The 21,205-nt window shown below is 37.3% G+C and overlaps 1 protein-coding gene and 1 pseudogene across 1 annotated transcript in view; one reads left to right on the plus strand and one right to left on the minus strand.

The window, feature by feature from the left end:
* LRP6 (LDL receptor related protein 6) overlaps positions 1-21,205 on the minus strand; it is a 179,005-nt gene that overhangs the window by 116,664 nt on the left and 41,136 nt on the right. The gene's annotated exons all lie outside the window — the stretch shown is intronic.
* LOC125169777 (bublin coiled-coil protein-like) lies at positions 6,296-6,548 on the plus strand (annotated as a pseudogene).

Consider the following 21,205-nt stretch of genomic DNA (forward strand, 5'->3'; position numbering starts at 1 on the left):
AACTTGATAATAAATTATATTTTTTAAAAAGTTGTTAATAAATTAGCTCAATTAGAATTTTAGTAATAAAATTATTTGTATGCCACTGCTTATCAAAGCTAATAGATAATTCTCACACTATTTAATAGTAAAAAATATACCAAGTCATGTTACTTCAAGGTTAAAAGCTTCAAATACAAGTGAAAATGAGACATTTGTCAAGATGAAAATTTGATAAAAATTTAGAAGTAAATCTTGCTGATACCTTCATTTGTTCAAATATTTAAAATGTAAAGTAATAAATTTCATCTATAAATACTAAAATTTCCCTATGTTACCTGATTAACATTTAAGTTAAAAACTCACTACAAGTTTAATATAGAAAGAGAAAGAGCCACAGGAAGTAGAAAAACACAGAAGTATTTTATAAATTACCAAGATATTATTCAATTTTTTAAAATGTACTAAGCACCTATTAGGAGCTAAGCATCATCCTTGACATAAGAAATACAAAAATAAGCAAGGCAAAACAACTGTTCCTATGAAACCTGCCTCTAGGCGAGGAGTGATAAACGTAGCAGGAGATGTATGAACAGGGTGCTAAGACAGTACAAGGAAGTGATACTTAATCAAGCTAGTAAATGTTAACAGTTGTCAATAAAAGCTTGCCAGAGAAACAGTACTTTTATTTAGGCAGTTCCCAAAATGAGAAACAGCATTCCAGGAAGACACAGCATATGCAAAAGACATCAGAAGTCATGACACATTCAATAAAGAGCAAGATCAGTAGAGCTGCAGAATGTAGTGGGTTGAGGGGAACACCTGCCAACAAAAGAAATCCCACAGAAGGGACCTATTCTGATGTGCAAAGAAGCTTGAACTGCATGACCTATAGGTGATGCAAAGGTATTTTAGACTCTAAACACAAAATTAAAGCAGTAAGATTATCGTTTTAATCACTGGTGATAAGGTGAAGAAATTCAAGAAAGAAAAGCAAAGCACAAAACTTCTGAAATATTCCAAATGAGAACTGATGAAAACAAAAGTGGAAAGATGGAACAATGTGGGAGAAGAAAGATAAATGATAGAGCAGGATGGCTCTCAAGAGCTGGCAAATGTGAATGAGTCCACACTGGTGTCATTCAACAAAACGGAATAGAGACAGAGTTTAGGGGGCAGCATGATGACTTCAGAGAAGGATGAAATGAGCATCTTTATCTCATTGTTTTTCCTTCTACAACCATGGAACCACTCAACAGAGTAAAAGAAAAATTAGTGCAAAAATTAGGAGAGTTGGGCAGAAAAGGTAAATAAAATAAAAAGGGTCTTACTTAGTAAAATAAAAAGTTGGGCTATAGGAACAGGGCAAAAGAAACTGCAATAAAAAGCTGCATATGAAACCAAACCGGCCCCAAAGTGTAGGAGTCATGCCACATTCTAAGAACATAATGTGACATATAGAAGGTGAAATTTTACAACCAGTGAAAAAAATTTTGACTACTCTAATGAAAGTGAAAAAAAAAAAGTATCATGCGAAATTCATACACTCTTCCTCTTCCTGACCCCTGCACCAGTTCCATCTTACTTTGGTTAGTAAATTGGGCTTTTAAGTGAAGTGGAGGTTGGAGAATTCAAGGATATGTTTCCTGATAGAACAACAAAGAAAAAAAAGAACTGTGAAGAAGTCGGCTATAATTCCATGCTTCCCCTCTACTTGACTGTGTTTGTATTACATTTTAACAATAAGTGGTGATTGACAAAAGACAGTGAAAGCATTCATTTTAGAGGTGTTTTTTTTTTTTAAAAGAAAATGTACAGTAACCATATGAAAAAGATTCTACTATTGAGGGACAAGAAGGAACATGGGGATGGCTCTATTAAATAGACTCTTTGCTGTGATAATATTCATCATAATGGAATTCTACATATATAAACTGGTTATCCTGGAGAAAATTAGGTTGCTAAGAATGATCCTTAAACACTCAGTCTAGTTGACTAATTTCAAAAAGTTGGACATAATATAAAGAATAAATTTAATTCAGAAATAATACTAATATACCACTCTAAGAAGATAAAGTTTATAAACCTGGAAATAAGTAACATACTAAATCCATTTAATTCCCTATTATCAAACAAAATGCTAACTATAGTACAGGCATACCTTGTTAAATTGCGTTTCACAGATACTATGTTTTTTTGTTTTGTTTTGTTTTTACAAATTGAAGGTTTGTGATAACACTTTATCAAGAAAGTCCATCAGAACCATTTTCCAACAGCACTTTCTCACGTCATGTCTCCGTCACACTTTAGTAATTCTCCCAATATTTCAACTTTTCATTACTATTATATTTGTTATGGTGATCTGTGATCATCACTCACTTTGTAAGCTCAAATAATGGTATGCATTTTTAGCAGTATTTTTTAATTAAGGTATATACATTGTTTAGACATAATGCTATTGCACACTTAACAGACTACAGTATACACTAATAGACTACAGTATAGTGTAAATATAACTTTTATATGTACTGGCAAACCTACAAGTTCACTTGATTCACTTCACTGTGATATTCACTTTATGGCCGTAGTATGGAACCAAACCCCCAATATCTCCAAGTTATGCATTTTCCCAAATTGCTATTGTCTACAATCCTTTCTGAAGAAATCATAGGTGATGCATTTTGAGGTCCTTTAAATATAATAGAGGATATACTGTCTAGAATGTCTCTCTCCTCCTTCTATACTGTCATAAATATCCTGATTCTTCAGAAGAGTTCAAATGTCACCATTAGTGATATTTGGTGAAGAATTTCATGACTCCCTCAAGCACACTCTCCCTGTACATTTCAATATCCCCTGTACATCAAATACATAAAATATTAGGGCTCTTCACACATTTCCCACCCCTCTATATTCCAGGTCCTTGCCTTACTTATTACTGTAACCCCTATCACAAAACAATCTAATATAATGGCAAGAGTATGTACAGTCAGCACTCAAATGCTTAATAATGGTTTGCATTCACCTGCTCTTGGGACATTTTGTATGTGTGTATTACAGAACCATAACCTGAAAAAACAGGCAGAATTTTATTTTAACAAATATCATTATTCTTCTACTATGTTCCAGTTACAAGCTGTTTGCTATTCCTTGAACGTGCAACAGCATGAAAGAGTCTGGCACACAGTGTTCCTACTGACTAAAAACTATTACCCATTTCCATACCTTGTCCCTCTGGAAAACAACTGCTCAGCTAGAAAAGGTCAATCTGAAATAGCCCCCAAAATAAAACTGAATACTCTCTCCTTTGTTCCCCTACTGTACAGATTGATATAGCAATACCTGTAACACTTTACTGCAACAATATTTCCCCTAAATTTAAAACTGGTTTATACCTAATAAACCCATATAATTAGTCTACTCAAGACACATTTTGCTACAAGGTTACATTAGAGGGTATACTAGAATATCCCATTGCTCAAAACCAGAAGTTATACATAGATAGTTTCATGGACTTTTTTTTTAATGGCCTGGTGGAGAGAATTTATGTTTTCAAGGTAAAATTACTTCAGTCACGCCTTTAATTACTATCGATTACAGAAATCCCAAAATTAGTTTTTGAGGAGAATCTTGCCTTTACCCTTGAATATTTCCTCAGTTCACCTCTCCAGCTCATCTCACCTGCTTTTACAAAATTACACTTTGCCCTGATGCAACAGGGATAAATGCCAAAGAAATCTATGACTTGTGGGTATTATAATGGTATTGTTCATTACATTATATAGCAGCTTTCTTATGAGGACTAATGGGGGTAAAAATCGGTTTCATTATTAGGAGTCAAGATGACTTCTCAGAGAACGACATCTACCTAAAGAACATTAACTCTTATAATTGGTATTTTCTTTTTTATATTGGCTTAGATTTTTCCTGGGGCCCATTCCAGTTACAAAACTTATAGTTCTATTAACTCTCTTCTTCCTTTATGTCCACCACCATACCTCATTCACTCTTTCAACATTAAAAAGGGGGGGGAAATAAAACCAATACTCAAATCATGGCAAAGACAGCCACAAATCCTATGATCATTCACTTACAAAATGTCTGCCATGGATACCTGGCATCTGAGGGGGCCATCTAGTATCTAAACTACCTTCCTATGCTTAAAGAATCTTCCACTTTATGAGACAGAATCACTTGAAACTAAAGAAACTGAAAGCAGCAGCTATTTGCTTTCCGAACCTCCCTTGCAAGTGGGACAGGTGCATAAGATTTGGGTTTTGCCAGTCAGACAAACCAAGAAAAGGAGGAAGAGGAGGCAGAGAAGAAGGAAGCAACAGCAGAGCAGCATAGCAGGGACCACAAGCAATCCATGCTGGTGAGGTTGGGGGCAATAGCAAAAGAAAATTAAATCTAGTTTGAATTAATTCAGCCTTCTTTAATCCACTTTTGCAAAAAGAACTAGCAGCAATTTTAGGAATATCTGTTTTAGGAATATCTGTTGCCTCATGTCAGTGAGAGTACAAATAGTGGCAAATATGCTACCTAACATCCAGTGCTATCACTGGATCACATCTGTGGTATGATTTGTAGCATTGTTCCTGGCTACAGATTCGAAGGCTGGTTCTCCTACCATTTAGGAAATAACCCAATATTATTAGGAGTAACCCAATAACCTCTTTAAAAATACTTTTTCTGTTTAAATCACAGGGACTTCTGTTACTTAAAACAATGGGGATGCCTGGGTGGCTCAGTCGGTTGAGCGTCCAACTCTTGATTTTGGCTCAGGTCATGATCCCAGGGTCGTGGGATTGAGCCCTGTGTCCAGTTTCACACTGGGCATGGAGCCTGCTTTAGATTCTCTCTCCCTTTGCCCCTCTCCGCCACTCGCTTGCTCTCTAAAATTAAAAATAAACTGTGAACACGAACATCAATTTTTAGATCCAAATACCACCCAAAAGCATCACTTTAAAGTTTAGACGGTCACTTCAACTCTTCTCCCAACAAGGCCTCATATAACTACCCCCATTCGCAACATCTTACAAATGGCGTGTTTTCAAAAGTCTCACAGCTCTTCCTTCAATCTACCGGGACTCCTCTCATAAGGGCCAATGTCAACATCCATGAGAATGACTGACAGAGAAAGACCAGGGAAATCACATCCTGAACCTTCCATCTGTGGTCTTACCTAAAACAGTATCTTGATGAAAACTGATATAAAGAGAACAATCTGTGACAGAAAAGCCAACTTAACATTAAAACTTGTGGGGCGCCTGGGTGGCTCAGTTGGTTGGGCGTCAGACTTCAGCTCAGGTCATGATCTCAAGGTCTGTGAGTTCGAGCCCCGCATCAGGCTCTGTGCTCACAGCTCAGAGCCTGGAGCCTGTTTCAGATTCTGTGTCTCCCTCTCTCTCTCTCTGACCCTCCCCTGTTCATGCTCTGTCTCTCTGTCTCAAAAATAAATAAACATTAAAAAACATTTAATATATAAATAAAACTTGATATTTATGTCACCATAAACAATGAAACAATGAACTGTTAAAGGAAGAAAACTCAGCTAAACTGTCTGATTTATTCACACTTTCGTAACTTCAAAACCCAATCATCAGTCCTTGAATATTCAGAAACTAGAATTGTAAATATAGCAATTATGCTATGGTATGAAAGTCCATGTATGTTGCAATCTCGACTCTCACTGTGATGGTATTAGGAGGTAGGGCTTCTGGGGGTAAATAGTTACTAGGGTAGAACCCTCATAAATAGGATTACTGCCCTTACTAATAAGGCCCAAGAAAGCTCCCCTGTCTCTTCTACTTTGTGAGGTTTCAGTGAAAAACAGCCATCTAGAAAGCAGGCCCTCAGCAGACACCAAATCTGCCAGCACCTTGATCTTGGATCTTCCAACCTCCAGAACTGAGAGAAATAAATTTCTGCTATTTTTAAGTCACCAGTAATGGTATTTTGTTATAGAAGCCTGAACAGACTAATACAAGTTTTCTTTAACATAGTGTTTCTTAGACTGTGCTCCCTCCTCCACACATATACACACACACTAATGATGATGACGATGCCACCATCACCACCACCAGGATGAAATACCAAAAGCATAAATTTTCAATCCCAGCAGCATTTGGGAATGACTTACTTCAGAAACTCTTAAAAATATCAGGAAAAAAAAAAAGAAACTCTTAAAAATATCAATAACTTCGGCTCTTCGATCAGAGATTCTGATTAAATTGGTCTGGGTTGGGACCCAAGCATCAATATTGTCTAAAAGCACCTTGACCTTTCACCCAACACAGCATTCCATCATAGCACAATGTCAGGCCCCGACAGGGACCTGGGCATGCCGATGGAGGCAGGCACAAAAGGCAAGGATGATGGCTTCTGGGAAGCAGAACATGCTGCCGTCAACTCCATGATGGACCAGATCAACTCCTGTCTGGACCACTTAGGAGGAGAAAAATGACCCCCTCCATGCCTGCCTCCAGAAGCTGCTTGAGTCCACCCAGCAGATATGCCTTGCATTCCAGCAGCAGCTCAGGAAGGTCCCTAACAATGCCAGTTCCTAGGCTCTGGGAGCCACCAACCAGCTACAACCCTGGGTTATGTTCTGGCCTGGGCACTCACCACCTGGGCTAGATACCTTCTCATGGGCTGGCCTGCGAGTCCCCTGGTGAGTCTGCCTGCCTGGGCCATCCTTCTGGTACTCCCCTTGGCATGCCTGAGCCAGCACCCATCACCCAGCATCCTCTCCTGGGGTCAGGTGTGGACTTGCAAACCACCCACCTTGCCTGTCTGCCTAATTCCAGAGCACTCCCCACTCTGCCCAGGCCTTGAGCATCCACATTAAATACTCTCCAGCAAAAAATAAATAAAAATAAAAGATCCTCAAGGAATTCTAATTCACTTAGGGCTCAAAACTAGTGAAGAAGAATCCGACTTTCTGAAGCATCTGTTTGTCCTTAGCACTCTGTTCTTTTACAGTGGTGTTAATGTATTTAACTCACTAGCCAGTTGGCCCTAAATATTAGTTAATAATTAGCTCTTAAAGCTATGGAAGATCATATTAGGAAGCAAAGCACCAAATAAATTACTTCCCACACAACAGTCTTCCATATTTTCCTCAAAAGTTTTATAACTTGAGAAGTAGAATTTTTAGATTTCACAATTACTGCTTAAATTTTACTGAGTATAAATATCCAAAGATCTGTGAAGATAAAAAGAGACTGTCAAACTTCTATTACAAATTCAAGCTTTTAGTATCCAATTCTTTACATATATAAATATTTAGTGGTAACCCTCAATGATGTTTTAGTTTGCTTCTTCACTCAATATATTATACACACCAGAGTCTCATTTTACTTATAAGATATGAACAAATGAATATAATTAAATATCCTTTAAACGCTTGTATTCTCAGTTTAGAAAATTCTGCCAAAGTGGTAAAAGAGGCATTATGTTAACTTACCTACGAATTTTCATAAAAATATACACAATATAAATAGTGCAGTCACTTTGACACTGTATTACTTTGACACTGGGTGACTTACATCAACCATTAGCTATTCTTAATAAAGTGTGAAAAAGATCACAAAACTAATGCTTTCTTGTTGTTCTTGTTGTTGTTGTTGTTTTTATTTTAGAGAGAGACAAACAGCGAGCATACGCGAGAGAGAGGGGCAAAGGGAGAGAGGTACACAGTCCCAACTAGGCTCCATGCTCAGCTCAGAGCCCAACACATGGCTCAATCCCATAACACAACCTGGGACACAACCTGAACCAAAATCAGGAATCAGACACTTAACTGACTGAACCACTCTGGTGCCCCACAAAACTAATGTTTTTTAAAATAATCATAAATTTTTTTTTTGTCCTTCAAGTAGGTCCAGTCAAATAGGAGAAGCCATCGTGCCTTTAAGAAAACTGCATTACTCGAAACCAATTAATAATGCTGAGATTTCACCTGGGAAAACTGGTATACTTCCAAATGTTTAAACACTGCTGAAAATAAAAAGCCATCACTTTTTACTCTTTTTCAAATCCACATAAATCAACAGAGAAAAGTCTGCAATCTTAATCAGACACCCACAGTAGACCTACTGTTTGTGGGGGGGAAAAGGGGGAGATTAAGATTCTTTGACAAAACTTGGGGCGCCTGGGTGGCGCAGTCGGCTAAGCGTCCGACTTCAGCCAGGTCACGATCTCGCGGTCCGTGAGTTCGAGCCCCGCGTCAGGCTCTGGGCTGATGGCTAGGAGCCTGGAGCCTGTTTCCGATTCTGTGTCTCCCTCTTTCTCTGCCCCTCCCCCGTTCATGCTCTGTCTCTCTCTGTCCCAAAAATAAAATAAAAACGTTGAAAAAAAAAAAAATTAAAAAAAAAAAAAAAAAAGATTCTTTGACAAAACTATAGACTCCATTTTCTTCTGAGACTCCAAAACTCAGAATGAAATAGTAGCTAGAAAATCTCCAGTCTTCTGATAATGGTGCTAATTTTAGAGCTACCTGGATACTAACTAGGGCCAAAAAGCAAGAATTAGTTACTTCCAACTTCACCCTGGAATCAAACAAGTCAAAGAAAAAACTTCAAGGTAACCACAGAAAATAACAAAAGAGAAACAGTCATTTAATAGTTACTTTTTAAAACATCAGAAACACGTATTTTAAATAGGATGACTTCACACCGATTTACTTACCAAAAGAATATAAAGCAACAGGTAAGATATTAATTTGCTATTAAGTTCTATATAAATACTACTTAAAAAAACCAAAGAGTACATTTCAGAAGGCATTTTTTTTATTTTTTTTTAATGTTTTATTTATTTTTGAGACAGAGAGAGACAGAGCATGAACGGGGGAGGGTCAGAGAGAGGGGGAGACACAGAATCGGAAACAGGCTCCAGGCTCTGAGCTGTCAGCACAGAGCCCGACGCGGGGCTCGAATTCATGGACCATAGATCATGACCTGAGCCAAAGTCGGACGCTTAACCGACTGAGCCACCCAGGCACCCCTCAGTAGGCATTTCAATAGGCATTCATTAATCTACCAGAGATGGAAAGCAGGTAGAAAAGAAGAAGGACAAAATCGTTTGAAAGCTACAGAATAAACTCTTTCCTTAAATTGAAATAACTGACAAAAAGAAAATGGGACCTGACTAGGAATTAATTTCTAATCTAACTCTCAAAATTTATCAAATTGAAAATCTAGTGTATATTTTTAAAACTCATGGTGGAGAGGGGGGTTCTCTTTAGAGTCTCACACTACTTCACAACGCCAAAAACAATTAAAGAATTAAGTATGATGTATGGTGCAAGCAAGGAGGCAACCAGTATAGACAGCAATCTGTACTGGTAATATTCTATTGATTAGCTTGTATATATAGTAGGCATACCATAATTATTATGTTATTCTTTTTACCTCAATTTTAAAAATAATGTCTTGTGGGCTGGAAACAATGCAGGAGAACTTAAACTCATGATAATGACATATATAAGACAAAAGGATAATAAGCAGAGATAAAGTATACTAAGGATTTCATAAGTATACATGTCAAAAAAATCCTAGAATTTTAAGAATTCTCAAAAAAATAAAATTTTTAAAATTCTCAAAAGACTGCAAATTTGCAGATGGAAAAAACTGAATGACAAAATATAATTGATATGAAAGACAAGAAAGAAGAGAAAAGAAATGGGCAGAACAAATAGAAAACTCAAAATAAAATGTCAGATATGAATCCAAATACATGAGCAACCACAATAAGCACAAGTTGTAAAAGGACTTAAAAAAGCTTCAGTAGATGGGTGCCTGGGTGGCTCAGTCAGACTTCAGCTCAGGCCATGGTCTCACGGCTCATGAATTCGAGTCCCACATCAGGCTCTGTGCTGACAGCCCAGAGCCTGGAGCCTGCTTCGGATTCTGTGGTCTCCCTCTCTCTCTGTCCCCGACCCCACACTTGTGTTCTGTCTCTCTCAAAAATAAATAAAAGCATTTTTTTAAAAATTTTTTTAAAAAGCTTCAGTAGAAGACAAACTTTAACAATGGATTTAAAATCAACCCAAAAACTGCAACTATATGCTACTTAAAAAAGAAACACCTAGAAAATATAAACACACAAAAAGTAAAAAGATGGAACACTATATAAATGAGGCAAAAACTTACCAGAGAAAAGTGGATATGGCAAGCAATAGCTAACAAAACTCTGGGGCAAAATGCATTAGCAGCAACTAAGTCAATAAATAATGGTATAAGTACGTTAGGAAGAGAAGTCTTTATCTTACCTCTATTTCAAAACACTGCCTCAATGCACATAAAGCAAAATAGGCATATCTATAGAAAGAACTGCCAAATTAATCACCAAGCGAAATATTTTTAACACACTTCTCTCAGCAATAAATCAGAGACTTAAAAATCAGGAATCAGAAGATTTCAACAGAACAAATTTGATTGAATGGACACATCTAGAACACTGCATTCAAAAAACACAGAATATACAATCTTCTTAAGCACACATAGAATATTTTTATTTTTTTTAAAGATTTTTAAAAAGTTTTTTAAAGTAAGCTCTACGCCCAACATAGAGCTCAAACTCACAACCTCAAGACCAAGAGTCATGCCCCACATGGAATTTTTTTTAAGTTTACTTATTTGAGAGAGAAGGAGAGACAGAGAATGGGAGCACGTGTGCTTGGGGGAGGGGCATAGAGAGAGGGATAGAGAAATCTGAACTGGCTCCCCACTGTCAGTGCAGAACCCTACACAGGCTTGATCCCAAGAACTGTGAGATCATGACCTGAGCCAAAACCAAGAGTCAGATGCTCAAATGACGAAGCGACCCAGGCGCCCCAATATTTTCTAGATATAACCACACACTGGACCATAATGCAAACCTTAAGTACAGGACTACCATACATGCCACACAGTAATTGTAATTAATTAACCTAGAAATATTAACTAGGAAAAATCCATATCTGTTTTGAAATTAAGAATCACATTTCTAAAAAAACACAGTTCAAAGAAACCTTAATGAAAATTGTAAATTTCCATTATTAGATTATTACATTATTACTAAATATTAGATGCAAATAATGAAACTTTGAGGTACAGGTAAAAATAGTACTAAGGATGTTTAAATTATAAAAGCTAAAAGGATGAGAAGTAAAGAGCTAATCCAAAAAAAGTATAAGAAAAATAAAGGAAGAAATCCCTAAAGTAAAAAAATAAAATAAAAAAAGTACCACAGATTTTCCAAAAGTATAGGAACAACATGAGCTTACAAAACTACATCAAGACAAGTTTTTAGAAACCTGAATAAGCTACAACTATTAATAAAATCAAGAGAGTAAATTCATGTTTCCCAGGTGGGAGAAAAAGGGAGGGAGAACATAGCCCATACATCTACTGGTAAATTCTCTAAAATTTTCAAAGACCAAATAATTCTAATCTTAAGACAAAAATTATTGCAATGTACTGGAAAAGAAAACATTCCAGAATAGCAGAATAAACAGTATTCTCAAGTACATACAGAATATTCACAAGAATATGGGCTATGCAACAAAGAATTGAAATCATACATGGTATGTTCTCTGGCCACAAGAAAATTAGAGTAGAATATATAAGGAAAGATATCTACAAAATCCTAAAAATTTGGAAATTAACCAATACACTTCTAAATACATAACTGCAGTAGATGATTAACCTTTTCCTTACATAGAGCTGGCCTTTGCCCTCAGCCAGTGTAAGGTAATCTCTAAACCCTTGAATTGTCTTTACTAAGAGTGCCTTTTTGTTGATCTGAGGCCATAAGCCACCTCAGATAATCTAGGCTAACAATGTGTAGGGGCTTTGGGCCACTCAGTGTAAGCCCAACCTCTGGGGGGGCTAGAGACTATAGTCAGCAAAGCAGGAAGTCATCATGTCTACATGACCAAACCCTAATAAAACACACCAAGTCTCATCTGACTTCCCTATTTGGCATCACTCCACATGTTGGCACACATTGCTGGGAGAAGTAAGCGCTGTCCACACACCTAACACTACTGGGAGAAGACAATTGAAGGTCTGCACTTGGAACTCTCCTGGACCCTGTCCTGTGCACCTCTTTCCCTGGCTGATTTTTACTTGTACTGAAATAAACCATAACCAGCATATAACAACTTTCAGTGAATTCTGGAAGTCCTAGTGAATTACTGAACCTACAGGTAGTCATGACAACCCTCAATCTGCAACTGGGTCAAAAGTGAGAGTGGTTTTAGGGAAGGGGGGATAAGCAAAATAGGTGACTCGGATTAAGAGTTATAAACTTACAGTTATGAATAAGTCACAGGCATGAAAAGTCCAGCATAAGGAATATAATCAATAATACTGTAATAACTTTTTATGTTGACAGATGGTAACAACACTTATCACAGTGAGCATTTCATAATGTATATGTAATTATTGAATCACTATGCTGTACATTTGAAACTAATATAACGTTTTATGTCAACCATACTTTAATTTAAAAAAATAAGATCTATCAGCTAAATTTAAAGGCTTTAGAAGGGTGCCTGGGTGGCTCAGTCAGTTTCAGCTTGGGTCATGATCTCACAGTTCACGGGATTAAGTCCCTCATCATGCTCTGTGCTTGTCAGAAACTTAAGATTCTCTCTCCTCTCTATCTCTCTGCCCTTCCCCCACTCACACACATACACACCCAGGCTCTCTCTTAGGCTCTCAAAACAAATAAATACATAAATAAATAAACAAACATTAAAAATAAATAAAAGCTTTGGAAAGAACTGTACTTTTAAATAAATGGAATGTTATTTTTTTTAATTCTGTCTAAAAAGCCTAGTAGTTTATGTTTTACTAGCCATACCCTGACTTATATGCCAACCCAGGTAGAGCCTAGGTTGGTGACTTTACCCAGGGATTAACCAGCCCTGAGAATGGGGGCCCTGTGCTCCCTAGACTGGGAAACACCACCCTCCAATAGAAGCAGCATATGGCAAGGCTCAGAATCCACTGTATTTATACTTAAAACCTTCCTTCCATATCTCTAGAATGATGCTTGCAAACAACCTATGAAAGTGCCATATTCTTTGAATTCCGCAAAGTGGCTCTGAATAATAAAGCTGATTTGACAGTTTAAAACACACACACACACACATACACACACACACACACACACACACACACACACACACACACAAATACACATACAAGATACCACTGCATACAGTAAGAATGGCTTAAAGGAAACTGACAATATCAAGTACTAGTGAGGATGCAAAGCAACTGGAACTCTCATACACTGCTAGTGGAAATGAAAAATGGCACAGCCACTTTGGCAAATTTTCAGTTTCTTATAAAGTTAATTATAGTTACCACTGAACACAGCAATCTGACTCCTAGGTATTTACCCAAGAGTAATGAAAGAGAAATAAAAACTTAGGCTCATACATAATACGAATAGTTAAAGCAGCTTTATTTGTGACTGCCAAAACTAGAAACAACCCAAATATTCTTGAACTAATTAGTGGATAAACAAACTGTAAAGCATCCATACAATCTTACTCAGCCACAACAACAAAAACTACTGATACACACAGCAACACAGATAAACCTCAAATGCATTATTCAGCCTCAAAGAAGCCAATCTCAAAGGCTACATACTGCATGATTCCATTTATATGACATTCTGGAATAGGCAAAACTATAGGAACAGAAAACAAGTCAGTAACTGCAAGGAGCTGAGAGTGGGGGGCAAGAAGTACAAAAACACACAAGGAAATTTTGGGGGGTAGTAGAACATTTCCATATCTCAATTGTGGTGCTGGTACCGACAAAGATTCTCTGATTAACCTCTATCTAGGTTCCATTGAGTCCTTTCTCAGCTAGGCCTCAACCTTGGCCTACAAAGACTTGAACAGAATACTAACATAGCTTCTTTTTTTTTTTTTTTTTTTAATTTTTTTTCAACGTTTTTATTTATTTTTGGGACAGAGAGAGACAGAGCATGAACGGGGGAGGGGCAGAGAGAGAGGGAGACACAGAATCGGAAACAGGCTCCAGGCTCTGAGCCATCAGCCCAGAGCCCGACGCGGGGCCCGAACTCCCGGACCGCGAGATCGTGACCTGGCTGAAGTCGGACGCTTAACCAACTGCGCCACCCAGGCGCCCCACTAACATAGCTTCTAATAGCTCAAGGCTGCATCCCTAAGATGACCCTAGTCCCTCATAAAGTGCCTGCCTGAGAAAACTCACTGCTGCCAAAAGAATTTACTGTTTGTTCCAGCCAACACCTGAACATAGGGCCCCTGTCTGCCAGTCTCTGTGGGAGGGCAGGAGCCTTGGATAAGTGCCAGTTAACCAACCCAGATGGTTTCACACAGACCAATTTCCCCTTCCAGTTTTTTTGTAATTTATCACTCCCCTGACTCTACTGAACCCCTGCTCACCGCCTCCCTACTCCTTCATTCTCCCTTTAAAACACTGAGTTACCCATGTACAAATCAAAGTAGAATTCCATTTACACTGCACTCTATTCCACGCTGCAATAATATATTACTGATTAAAATCTGAACTTACCCTTTTAACTAGGGTCCAGCTTTGTTCATCTTTGACAACACAGAATTGTATGCATTTGTCAAAATTTGCAATATCATATACTAAAAAAAGGTACATTTTACTTTATGTAAAATTATACCTCAATTACAATAAGCAAAAAAACGAAAGCAACAAGTTTCTGAACCATCAGCTTCTGAACCATAATTCACTTCATTAATTATGTCAGAGAAAAATCATATGATCTGAAATGCAGAAAAGCTACAAACACACACCAATTCTAGAATTTTTGCTTGTATCAACAACTGAATGCATACATCCTTTTTCTCTAAAGCAAAAATGGCAAACTATGACAAGGGTGTCAAATCTAGCCCATGCTTTGTTTTTGTATGGCCCTATGAGCTAAGAATGGTTTTTACATTTTTAAAGGTTGTTAAAAAAAAAAGAAAGAAAGAAAGAAAAAAAGAAAAAGAAAAAAGAACATGCAACAGAGACTGTATGTGGCCCACAAAGACTAAAATGTTTACACTCTGAATGTTTCTAGAAAACTTGGACCACCCTTTGCTCTAAAGCCTTACGACTCAAAATATAGACCATGTAGCAACAGCCTCAGAAAATCTCAAGCTCCATCCAAAAGTACTAAATCAGAACATGCATTGTAACAGAGTAAAACCAAAGTATTACCTTTCCATAGAGATGGGTCTTTGGAATATCAGAAAATACACAGTAAATATATAATAACATAAGTAGTATATACAACTCTAGAAAACACTAAGCAATATTTCTAGTATAAAACTACATCAATTCAGATAAAGCATCAATTAAATCTCAGTGATATTGTGACTGTATTTTCCCAATTCAAAATTATAGTTGATACAATGCAACACTAAGATAAAATATTTTAAATCATTCTCCCAGAAAATGTGGTAATAAGCATGCATAATAAAAAATTACAAAGATGCTCCAAGGTTTCTAAGAAATATCTCCCTAATTATTTCACTCAAGCCCTTCATTTCATCAAAAGAAAAAACAGGACTTGAATTTTCCCAAGACTTTATATGGCATACTACAGTCATTTATCTCAGCCCCAGAATGACTTGAAAATGGTCATTCTACAAGTCTTGCCACAAACTGTTTAACTGAAAATTAGGTACAAGTATTAGCTACACTGAAACTCTGTTGCTGTGTTTCCTCCTGGGAATGAATGAGAGAAAGAGAGAGAGAAGAAAGCAGCATACCACATATATTTACCAGTACTTTAAATAAAATTACAAATAGTGCAAAATGCAATCATTACTCTACAATTACGGGTTATGTATTTGTTTATATCAATACAAAGCTCCCTCATATCCAAAGTCATTCAACAATATGATTGCTAATACACAGGTGTGGATTTAGGACTCTCCCACATTCTTTCTGTGAGGTCTAACAAATCCTACAATGCTTTTGAAAGCCAATGTTGAAAATAATTAACTATAATATACTTTTCTACTAGTTCTACCTTAAATATGAAAAGCTGTTCATTAATTCCAGGGCTGAGATTTTTTACGTTTGATTGCTTTGAGGTTAATGAACTAAACTGACTTAAAATGTACACTGTATTAAGTTACACATGAGCTCATACTGAGGTCTTCGATTCTAAGTCACTACCGCGAGGATCATCCTTCCCCTTGTTTATTTGTACCTTCCCATCCCAAGTAAGAAATTTGGTTCCTACCTCGTACGATCTATTTTACTTAACTGCTTAATTCTAGCATGCAATCACAGCTACGGGAAGCAACACTGACAACTGGAGTACACTGCTTATGTGCAGTTCCTTTCGCCTTTAGTCTTTCAGGTTCCATGCATTTCCAAAGTTAATTAAGTCAGCACCTTTCCTCCCCAACTCTGTCAGTGAGATTCTTTCATAATTTCTAACAGAATTAGAATCTTCTGTCTCAATCTGCAATCTACCTAAGGTCTTCCAACCTTCTAAATGATTTTTTTTAATTTGCATACATTAAGGTTCACTTTCTCAGTTAAAGTTCTATGGGTTTTGACAAATGCACAGTGAGCTTTTTTATGATGCTTCTCATCTTTTATAAACATAAAGCATCTTACAATTTTACCACTCATTCTACAGGCAAACACACACATTTCCAAAGTCATCTTCAATTCTACTAAACAGGATACAGAGTTTTCATGTTTGTAGTCTTATCTCCATGCACATACCACTCTTTCCACAATCTCTGAGGAGACTCATTTCAGAAAACTTTGCTTTCAGATTACTAACAGTTGTCTGCTCATGATTAGGCTTAAAAGAAAAATTGTTACAGTATATAAGAAAACAGATTTCATCTTATTTTACAACCAAGTTTTGAGAGTTTTACTCACACCTCTATCATTAATAAATTAATGAAAGCATATAAAGACAGTTATGAATTCATTTTGCTGATTTCACTTCCACTTTGGTCCTCCCATATACAAACTGATACGAGGCAGATTTGCTTATCTCAGTCTCACTGTAAAGATTTTTACACAAAGTCAGTCTAGTCTAAACAGTATCTGCTTACTGTAGATTAAGTTTATTTTAATAAATAACAATATTATTAAATCCAATACCAATGATTCAGGGAATTTGACTGAGAATATAAATAAGATACAACAGCACATAGGTTCTAGCCCCTAAAGCCTGCCCCAAACCAGATAAAGACCTCTGAATATTCCTAGAACTCATCTATCAAAACTAAAATTTCATACTATACTGTGTAAGATCCTCTTGGTTAATAAATATCATATTATTATTTTCCCATGTGTCATGTATTCATATTTTCAATGCAAAAAAAACACAAAGCTCTAACTTCCAACTTAAGTCCAGTGTGAAAGTAGCTCAGAAGTCATCACTCCATTCTAATGACCAGCAAAAACCTGAACAAACTGAAAAATCAACAATTCTTAGATCCATCAGAGAGGCAGGGTCACATAGCAAATTGGTGCCCTCAAAACTGGAGAAAAGCAAATCCAGAATATCACAACTTACAAGAGCAGAAACCCATAAACAGAAACCTCCAGGAGAATCAGTAGTAGGGTAGGAAACCTAAATTGTATTTGACTTGTAAGAGCCTTAGCTTAGACAAATCTGAAAGTTAAAAATTCTAAAGGGAGTCAGTCATGAGGGGGCCCTCACTTCGGAAAGTTTTACCTCCAGGAACTCTACCAGGTCCTCACAGTGAAGATCAAAGAAAAATCACCTCATGCTCCCAGCAGGAGGAAGGATAAACTAACCATTTTAAAATACATCAACACATTGTATTCTTCTTAGCAAGGCCTACCCTAGAGGGACACAAATTTACCAGAGCCTAAACTATTGGGGTTTTATCAGAGCCTAAGCCACCTAAGGGAAGGGAATTACCCAACTCCAGCATCCTGTAGCCACCTTGACCCACCTAATGAGGAAAAAAACTAAGAAGCATTTGTCAAGCTCACAGCTCAGGAGCACAGGCTCACTAAAAAACTGGGCCCTCGCCTGGGTGGCTCAGTCAGTTGAGTATCCAACTTCGGTTCAGGACATGATCTCATGGTTTGTGGGTTTGGGGCCCGTGTCAGGCTCTGTGCTGATAGCTCAGAGCCTGGAGCCTGCTAAGGATTCTTTGTCTCCCTCTCTTGCTGCTCCTCCCCTGCTCATGCTCTGTCTCTCTTGGTCTCAAAAATAAATACAACATTCAAAAAAAAAAAAAAAACCAAAACTGGTCCCTAATCGCAATCCCTATCAAACTAACACCAACATTCTTCACAGAGCTAGAACAAATAATCCTAAAACTTATACGGAACCAGACCCCAAATAGCCAAAGCAATCTTGAAAAAGAAAACCAAAGTTGGAGGCATCACAATCCCAGACTTCAAGCTGTATTACAAAGCTGTAATCATCAAGACAGTATGGTACTGGCACAAAAACACTCAGATCAATGGAACAGAAGAGAGAACCCAGAATTGTACCCACAAATGTATGGCCAACTAATCTTTGACAAAGCAGGTAAGAATATCCAATGGAATAAAGACAGTCTCTTCAGCAAGTGGTGCTGGGAAAACTGGACAGCGACATGCAAAAGAATGAACCTGGCTGGACCACTCTCTTAAACCATACACAAAAATAAACTCAAAATGGATGAAAAGACCTAAACAAAAGACAAAAAGCCATCAAAATCCTCGAGGAGAAAGCAGGCAAAAACCTCTTTGATCTTGGCCACAGCAACTTCTTACTCAACACGTCTCCAGAGGCAATGGAAACAAAAGCAAAAATGAACTACTGGGACCTCATCAAAATAAAACGTTTCTGCACAGTGAAAGAAACAATCAGCAAAACTAAAAAGCAACCAATGGAATGGGAGAAGATATTTGCAAATGACATATCAGATAAAGGGTTAGTATCCAAAATCTATAAAGAACTTATCAAACTCAACACCCAGAAAACAAAGAATCCAATGAAGAAATGCACAAAAGACACGAATAGACACTTCTCCAAAGAAGACATCCAGATGGCCAACTGACACAAGAAAAAATGCTCAACATCACTCATCATCAGGGAAATACAAATCAAAACCACAATGAGATACCACCTCACCCCTGTCAGAATGGCTAACGTTAACAACTCAAACAACAACAGATGTTGGCGAGGATGTGAAGAAAGGGGAACCCTCTTGCACTGCTAGTGGGAATGCAAACTGGGGCAGCCACTCTGGAAAACAGTATGGAGGTTCCTCAAAAAATTAAAAATAGAAGAACTACTCTATGACCCAGCAACTGCACTACTAGGTATTTATCCAAGGGATAATACACGTGTACGCTTTTAAAGAGGCACATGTACCCCCATGTTTATAGCAGCACTATCAACAATAGCCAACGTATGGTAAGAGCCCAAATGTCCATCGATGGATGAATGGATAAAGAAGATGTGGTATATATACACAACGGAGTATTACTTGGCAATCAAAAAGAATGAAATCTTGCCATTTGCAATTACGTGGATGGAACTAGAGGGTATTATGCTAAGCAAAATTAGTCAGAAAGACAAATATCATGACTTCACTCATATGAGGAATTTAAGATACAAAACAGATGAACATAAGGGAAGGGAAGCAAAGTAATATAAAAACAGGGAGGGGACAAAACATCTCTTAAATATAGAGAACAGAGAGGGGTGCCTGGGTGGCTCAGTTGGTTAAGCGGCCAACTTCGGCTCAGGTCATGATCTCGCGGTCCATGAGTTCGAGCCCCATGTCGGGTTCTGTGCTGACAGCTCAGAGCCTGGAGCCTGTTTCAGATTCTGTGTCTCCCTCTCTCTGACCCTCCCCCGTTCATGCTCTGTCTCTCTCTGTCTCAAAAATAAATAAAAACGTTAAAAAAAATTTTTTTTAAATAAAAAAAAAATATAGAGGGAACAGAGGGTTGCTGGAGGGACTGTGGGAGGGAGGATGGGCTAAATGGGTAAGGGGCATTAAGGAATTTACTCCTGAAATCATTGTTGCACTATATGCCAACTAACCTGGATGTAAACTTAAAAAAAAAAACCAAACCAACAAAACTTGGCCCCAGTGAAAGAATTATAGAATGCTTCTCCTCTCCCAAAACACATTACTCAACACATTACTGAAGGCCAATTTACTGCAATTCCTTTTACCTAGTATATTATAGCTGGCTTTCAACGAAAAATTATAAGGCATATTAAAAAGAAAATTATTTTGAAAAGACATGGCAAGCAAGCATCAGAAACAGACTCAGATATGGCAGGCATGTTGGAATTACCAGACTACAAATTTAAACAATCATGATTAATATCCCAAGGACTCTAATGGAAAAGATAGGCAACATGTAAGAACAGATCGGTAATAGGACCCAAGAGATGGAGGAAATTCTAAGAATAAAAAAAAAAAAAAAGATGGAGATCAAAAACACTATAACAGAAATGAATGCCTTTAATGGAATCAATAGTAGACAGGACACTGCTAAGGAAAGAATCTGAGCTTACAGATATGTCCACAGAAACAGCCAAAGAGAAAAACGACTGGGGGGGGAGGGGGCGTTTGTCAAAACAGAACAGAATATCCAAGGACTGGGGGACAACTACAAAAGATATAACATAAAGATACACATATGCATGATGAGAATACCAGAAGGAAAAGAAAAAGGAATATGGGAGGCAATAATGACTCAGAATTTCTCCAAATTAATGTCAGACACCAAACCACAGATCCAAGAAGTTCACAGAACAGCAAAGCAGCATAAATACAAAAAACAAAACAAAAAAACAAAAAAAACAAAACAAAACAAAAAAAAAAACCTACACCTAAGCAAATATTTAAACCCCAGAAATTCAAAGACATAGAAAAAATCTTGGGAAAACAAAATCCAGAAGAAAAAAACACACCTCAGATACAGAGGAGCAAAGATAAGAATGACATCTAACTTTTCCTCAGAAACCATACAAGCAAGAAAAGACTGGATGGAAATATTTGAAGTATTTAGAGAGGTGAAAGGTCCGGGGAAACCTACCAACCTAGAATTCTGTACCCTCCAAAATTATTCTTCAAAAGTGAAAAGAGACTTTCTCAAACAAAACTTGAGGGAATTTTTGCCTGTAGACCTGCCTTGCCAAGAAGTTCTGAAAAGAGAAGAAAATGATATAAATAAGAAACTCAGATCTACATTAA

Source organism: Prionailurus viverrinus, chromosome B4, assembly GCF_022837055.1.
Source record: "Prionailurus viverrinus isolate Anna chromosome B4, UM_Priviv_1.0, whole genome shotgun sequence".
NCBI classification, from domain to species: Eukaryota; Metazoa; Chordata; class Mammalia; order Carnivora; family Felidae; genus Prionailurus; species Prionailurus viverrinus.